Source organism: Achroia grisella, unplaced genomic scaffold (genome assembly GCF_030625045.1).
Source record: "Achroia grisella isolate CSIRO2021 unplaced genomic scaffold, CSIRO_AGI_Agris_v1 utg402, whole genome shotgun sequence".
Lineage (NCBI taxonomy): Eukaryota > Metazoa > Arthropoda > Insecta > Lepidoptera > Pyralidae > Achroia > Achroia grisella.
The window spans coordinates 4,229,569-4,236,644 of record NW_026712841.1 but is presented as its reverse complement, the minus strand read 5'-3'; positions in this window follow the sequence as shown (position 1 = coordinate 4,236,644).

Genomic DNA, 7,076 nt, shown 5'->3' with positions numbered 1-7,076 from the left:
TTCAATTCCGTATAGACATGTATTACTCAGTATAGTTGCATATTCAAACATATTTACTAACTTTCACATCAGTAGTATTAGTGAGGTAGGCAAAACAAGCCTCTTATAATCGGAGCGTATAGCGTTTTATTGTTTCTGTCTATCATAATGGATGACAAGAGCGATGTAAATGTATTTGTTTACTTACTACCGGTCTCTACTTGCCGTTACACATTACTACAAATAGAATGTGTGTTTGAAGGTCACTCATAGAATAATATTTAATTAGCTCTGTGCGGTGCATGTCATGTGTCAACAGATGACACTGACATATAATTAGTAGACGAGCCCCCAGCTCATTGTTTGTACTATCATCTTGTTTGTTCATCCCTTTTGTTTACAAAGTAAAGACTAGTTGATAAGATAATATACTTCTATGTAGTCAATATTATTATGTTTATTTTCAACGCAGTGTGCTCCCGTTCTTAACAATCCTCTGGGGAGTATCTCTACTCCCTGGAGCGATGATTTTCCAACTGACTTCTAAGACGATAGGTTTTGAATTACTACGATTTTATCTATTACACGGTAAAATGTTTTTGCCAATTTAATCAGTGATCTGTTTTAAACAATTAATTTGTTTTAAAGATGGTTTATTCCCGTGTTTTTATTTCTTTATTAATTTAGGGATTTTTGTGTAGATATTGTTCGTACGTCTGTGCTATCGTAGCTTGGTCATATAAAAAAAAGTAAAGCCGTTCAGTAGTTTTTGCGTAAAAAAGTAACAAACATCCGTACTTACTCACTGTCTCGTTTATAATATTATTAAGATATTAACGTATTATTTATTACAACATATACACAATAAATTAGGATATATGTATGTACTGAAACAAAATTGTTTCACGTGTCGTTTATTGTTATGTTAATGTGCAAAACATTTGAAAATTACATTTTACATTCTTGAACGCTGTTTTGAATGTTTACGATCTATATTTAGCAATGAAATAACGTAATTAGGTGCATTCGTAATGTTATGTGTATTTTATTTATACAGTATTATAATAAACATACACATTTTATAACCTATGCATGTTTTTCCTAATAAAAATATTACAATTATTTTTGCATATATACATCACCTTTCTAAAGGAATAAAGTTAGTAAGCCGGTATGTTACGTAATGTTTTCTTTATTACATTTTAATTATTGTTTTTAATTTTTAAATAGTTACCTGGCGGATTTCACTCATTTTGAAGTAAATAATAAGTAATTATTACTATTAACTAAAATTATTTGATATTGCTATTTCCTTTTGACTCCGGTATGTTCGATGCTTGAATATACACAAAATATTCGTTTGATTATTACAAATTCGTTAGTGTATTGTAATATCTTATTTAGAAAATTAAATTATTACTGTAAAATGTGTTTGGAGATGCATCTAAAAGTATTCTATATGATTTATCATGCAAACAGTAATTTACGTAAGTACCTATAACCGAATAATTTCCCCTTTGCTCGAGTATTGTAATTGATATATGAATTGCAACATAAATTGGAAGTGTGAGCAATTGAATGATTGCCGCCGGCGCCATACATCATGAGCACTCGAGATGATGCTGTGCAGACATCCGCCCACTGCAACAAGGCTTGCCAACTGCTGTGGATTAGAAATTCAGTAGATTAATTAAAAAATAATTAAATAAATCAAATGTTTCCATTGAACGTTATATTTTTTTACTGGATAAAGTTTTTTATTTTTTGATTAGATATAGTAAAATATAGGTATTCTGATAAGCGACATCATGAAGTCATTCGTGGCTGACTGATACGCAGATTTCCGGCAGATATTAGCTGCATATCTGGTGCAGGGAGATTTTAAAAACTAATTGCCTTTTCTTTTATCCCGGAGTTCTTTGACAGTTGGCAACCCTAACTGCAGCGCATCACATCGTTACCCATTTATGCGATTGCATCCCGTTCCAGCACTTGTAAGAACATTCGTATATACTAGTAGGTAGCTACTTGATCGGATGTTTGCGTCAGATACTCAATTGGATTATGTGGTTATGGCTTTTGTAGGTGCACTCTTGAACTTCTAGTTTTAGAAAGATAACAAATCCCATTCTTAGGAGGTGGTCAGCTGATTTTGTTTAGGACTCTTCAAAATTCAATAAAATTAGGTTTAATGTGGTTTCCTTACTTTTCATGTGTAAAGTGGCTGTCTGTTGATTACAAGAGTATACTCAAATTCAACTATATGGCAGTGTTATTTACTCAACTTTTTTTATATGATCATCATCAGTAACTATAATCTTTTCAATGTGTTTTGGTCTCCTTTTATAAGTTAAGAATTTAGGTTACCGTTACTATGTTATCTCGGAATAAGATTTCATTTGATTTGGTTTCTAAAGCTTCGAGCTTCACGTATGACAGCGTGGTAATAAAAAAAGTAATAAAACATTTATTCTTCTCACACAATAATAAATAAAAGATCATGTTTTATAGTAGTCTTTTGAAATCAAAATTACTTTATTTATTAGGAAAAATATACATGCAGTAAATATGAACACAATGGAGGGCTAGACGGATTCGCTAATGGAGTCCCGTCTGAGCTCTTCAGGGCCCAAACATGAATAAAATGTCCCCAGACTGTGCTTAAATCTGTATCAGACATCAATTTTAATTATATTTTGTTTCAAAGGGTTAAGCAATTTTAAAATCCCGTAGAAGCAACGTCTGAGAGCGACAGTCGAGTTTTCACTGACAAATATTTTTAACAAAATATTCTTTCATAATATTTTAACAATATTGTTCATTAATATTTGACGACTTGATTACAATTATATAATATTTACAGTCATATTCATCAGAAACAATTAAATTTTCCTTCTATAGAGCACTATAAAATGTTGGTACGATTTTTAATATTATATCACTGATAGCCTACATTATCTCGCTCGTTCTTCTTGTGATGAGACAGCTTTCCGAACGAGCGGTAGATTAAAAAATGTAATGACTATTCAAAAGTGCTTCAATGTAAGTTTATTTGAATAAATGATTTTCTATTCTATTCTATTCTATTCTATTCTATCAGTGAGACAACGCAAGGGTAGAATCGCAGGGTTCAGCTAGTTCTCTATAAAAATAATAACTATTACAAGTTGCCAGAAACTTGGTCATATAAAGTTTTTCAAGACCATCCATCACACCATAGCAAAGTTTTGTTAGCGATGTGATCAGTGGGGATAATTTATTCCATTTGATGGAACGGCAACGAAATCTTTTCTTTAGTTTCATTTTAGGTACTTATACTGAAATAATAACAACATATTTATACAACACTAACTGTTAGATGACTTCAACTGCTTTTTTTTAAAAATAAAAAACATATGTCAATGTTCTTCTTCGTGATACAACCCATAGGATAGATTGTATGAAATATAAATACGAATATCACTTTATATTGAATTTTATTAAGATCCATTCTGCTGTTTAGCTGTGAAAAGGCAACAGATAATCAGACAGACACTTTTGAATTTATAATACTTGTATCGAATAAGGTGTTTGTTTATCCCGCAATAGTTTAAAATAATGGCATAACAACAAGTAACGTCACAAAATTAATATAATAAGTACTGTCAAAATATAACATTGAATTATTATCTGATAAAAATTATATCTGTCTTTTTCGATAATAGCGCATGATCCGATAAATTAATGTATAGTAATGACTGAAGCATTTTATACTTTCAGTGCAAGTAAATTGTGTTTCTGGAATAATATCCACAATGAAATTGTGATTTAAATGAGATTCATTCCTCCGTTATGGTATGTACACTTTTATCATTGTTTATTATTTAAATCTAAGTCCAAATCTAACCACCTTAGATTTGAACAAAATTTCCGTAACAGCATGTACTTTGGCTGTCAATTAGTCATTATAGGGTGGTAATATTATGCTCTAATAAAATTCAGAAGGTTAACAAATACACCTTTGTATTTTAGTCTAAGATAGTCAGATAGTAGTCTTTGTATTTAAAGCTATATTTGTCTAAGAAAGGTTGATTCTATCAAAAGACTAGTAATGTTTATTATATGAATGAAGTATTTGCTATGTTTGTGGAAATAAAATTTATTAAGTTTTAGGTCTAGCACTGTTTGTGTATATCAACTATGCTATGTGTATACTTTTAAAATCATAGATCCTCTCCGTCAAAATTTTTATACAGTGACATTTATATTTTAAAGACATGTTGTTTTGTCAGATAACTATTAAACCAATATAATTTTAAATAAAGATAGCCAAAAACCACAAGGTAGTCCTGTGTACATTTACATTACAATATATTAATCGTTATTCATTACTTTAATATTGCGCTTGTGAATATGTAGATTGATTCAATACTTATTTTAATGTTTTCGTTCGCCGTGGCGCTTGACGATCAGCGGCTCGTGTTTTCAGGCAGAATGTAAAGAAGCCGAGAATATGATAAACGACGTGGACGAAGAGAATGTTTGGAGCACAGAAATCGAGTGAGTACTCGACCGTAATTGATATTATACTCGAACTTATCATTTGACACCCGGGGTTCCACTCATACATTGCCATTCTCAAGTTCTAAGATGCGATGTCTTCGTACTTTGAGATTTTACTGTCTCGCCCGTCAGCCGAAACACATTTTGAAAACAACCTGCTTGGTTTCTGAAATAGTGAGGCATAGTTGATGCCAGTATCCAAGAAGTATAAAGAAACAAAACACAACACTTGAGCGAAATCTACTCCCATAAAATGGTTCTTCTTCTCTTGACCTATGGATGAATATCATTATAAAATTTGATGTATTATGTATTTGTTTCAAAATATTTGTATTACGACCTATGCAGTTGTGAGAGGACCGTTTGGATTGTTGTATATTGTCAATGTTAATTTTGTAACCGGAGTTATTGTCAGTCACAATAACTCCGGTGTTGTGGATGGCATATGGTGGAATATAAGGGCGTGTATTTTACTTTATTTCTAAAATAATGTAAATTTATACTAAATGCATTTACAAAACATAGTCGTACAAACGTACGTAGCTCGTAGTCGTAAAAAGTTATTTTTACAACCTGTTGACACTTTCGTCTTGTTTCTCTTCCAAATGGAGGATATGCCACATACCACAAGTAGAACTAATGCCAAACTATAACAAGAAACAATATTACGACAGAGATATCAATTCTATCAATGTTTCTATAGCCGTATAAACATACGATGATAAACAGACAACTTTATTTTATTATTCGATTATCTCTTTTTATGGATGATTTTCACATGATATTGTGATGATGTGACGTTGAAGTGATAGAGATTATTTTAACAGGTTTTCGGAAGCCTTATTTACAATTAGGTACAGTTAAAACATAGTAAACTGAGTAAATCTGTCAAGATAAAGAAACTGTTTGGACAACCGCGCTGCTATTGTTCTCGGACTTGGTACAACCTCGTTAATCGTGATAACAAAGCCATTATCAATCATAAAAGTTTCATCTTTTAACAAACTGAAAATGTAAACATGTTTTGGAGAAATTAGTCACTCGTGTGTACCTCTAATATTTTAAGAATGGTCAACATTTTTAACTAGTTTAGACCACTATTTCGAATCGAACAATTGACCTAACTAGTTTAAAATAAAATATTATGCAAAGTTACTAGAGCTCACTGTTGTTTCTTTGAATTTACCTAAGAAAAATAGGCAATAAGAATCCATTCAATTATACTATTTCTTTTTAAGTCTATGATTTAGAACGACTTTTTGACACAATCTAAAAATTCTAATTTATCATGTTTTAATGTTGCTTTATATGTAACTACAATATATACACGTCCATAATATACCCAATGACAGATACAAGTTATCACTTGTATCTCGCTTAGTAGTAAGTAGACTTCGTGTAGTGTTTCATAATGAGTTAGGAGCTTCTTAATATTTCAGCTACGTAGCTCTGTCGACTCCGTCCACGGCTACGCCACCACCGGAGTCACCAGCCTGGGTCCGTCGCTTCTCTTACGTAGTGTACGTTCACTTATAATAGCATTTTCATGAGTATTCATACAAGATTCCCAGCAAATAGGTAAGGGACACAATTCACGACAATGAATAAAAATATAAAAGTCATACACTCTTCATAAATCTCCGGCCTCTGTAAGTGAATTTCAGGCGAGAAATTTTATTTACAATGTCACTGCGCGCGGTTTCCAATATTCCTGTACGCATTTCTCTTCGTACTACGTCATATTTGGTTCTGTTATAGAGACTTGACACTGATGGATTAAATTCTCTGGTCGACGCGTTTATCACTGTCAAATAGATACCTTGCTTCTAATCGTTTCATTTCATCAATACAGGTAGTCTGGCGATGTAAATAAACTGTAGCTATAAATTGGGATTTAAAAAAATACAACACACAACAAAAAATATATAAATATTGCTAATTATATATTTTTTGTTGTTCAGATAAAATCTTTAGCCTACGGAGTTTTTCTTCTATAATTTAAATCCATAATCAACACAAATGTACAAAACCTATTTCATAAACGTAGTTACTGCGCGGGATGAAAGAAATTTTTTTACACTTTATTGTAGGCATTTCCCGCGCAAGAATCTCATTAATACGTGCATATAATATGTAACAATATATGAAGTATATATTGTCTTCATGAATTTCTATTATGTATATATGTATTATATTTGTTAACACGTATGTCAAACTACAAGTATACGGTTTCAATTGCAAAATTGCATCTGTAGTGTCTAGCAAAATGATAGCAAATTGCAAATTGAGATATCCGTCCTGGGTGACGTATTGTTTACGCACCATCCTTACCACCTATTCACAAATTCCTCTCGATGTATCACATATAAATTATCGCTATACAATGAGGCAAGCCGCAAGAAAACCGAGAGAAATTTGTAAACTGATATAATTTCACTGTCGTTTTCCCGGAAGCTGTACTTTATCATCTAGATAGGTGTTGTATTGTAGATTTTCCTTAAACAAAAAATAAACATTAAATCATGTCTCAACAATGACTATATAAAATAAGAATT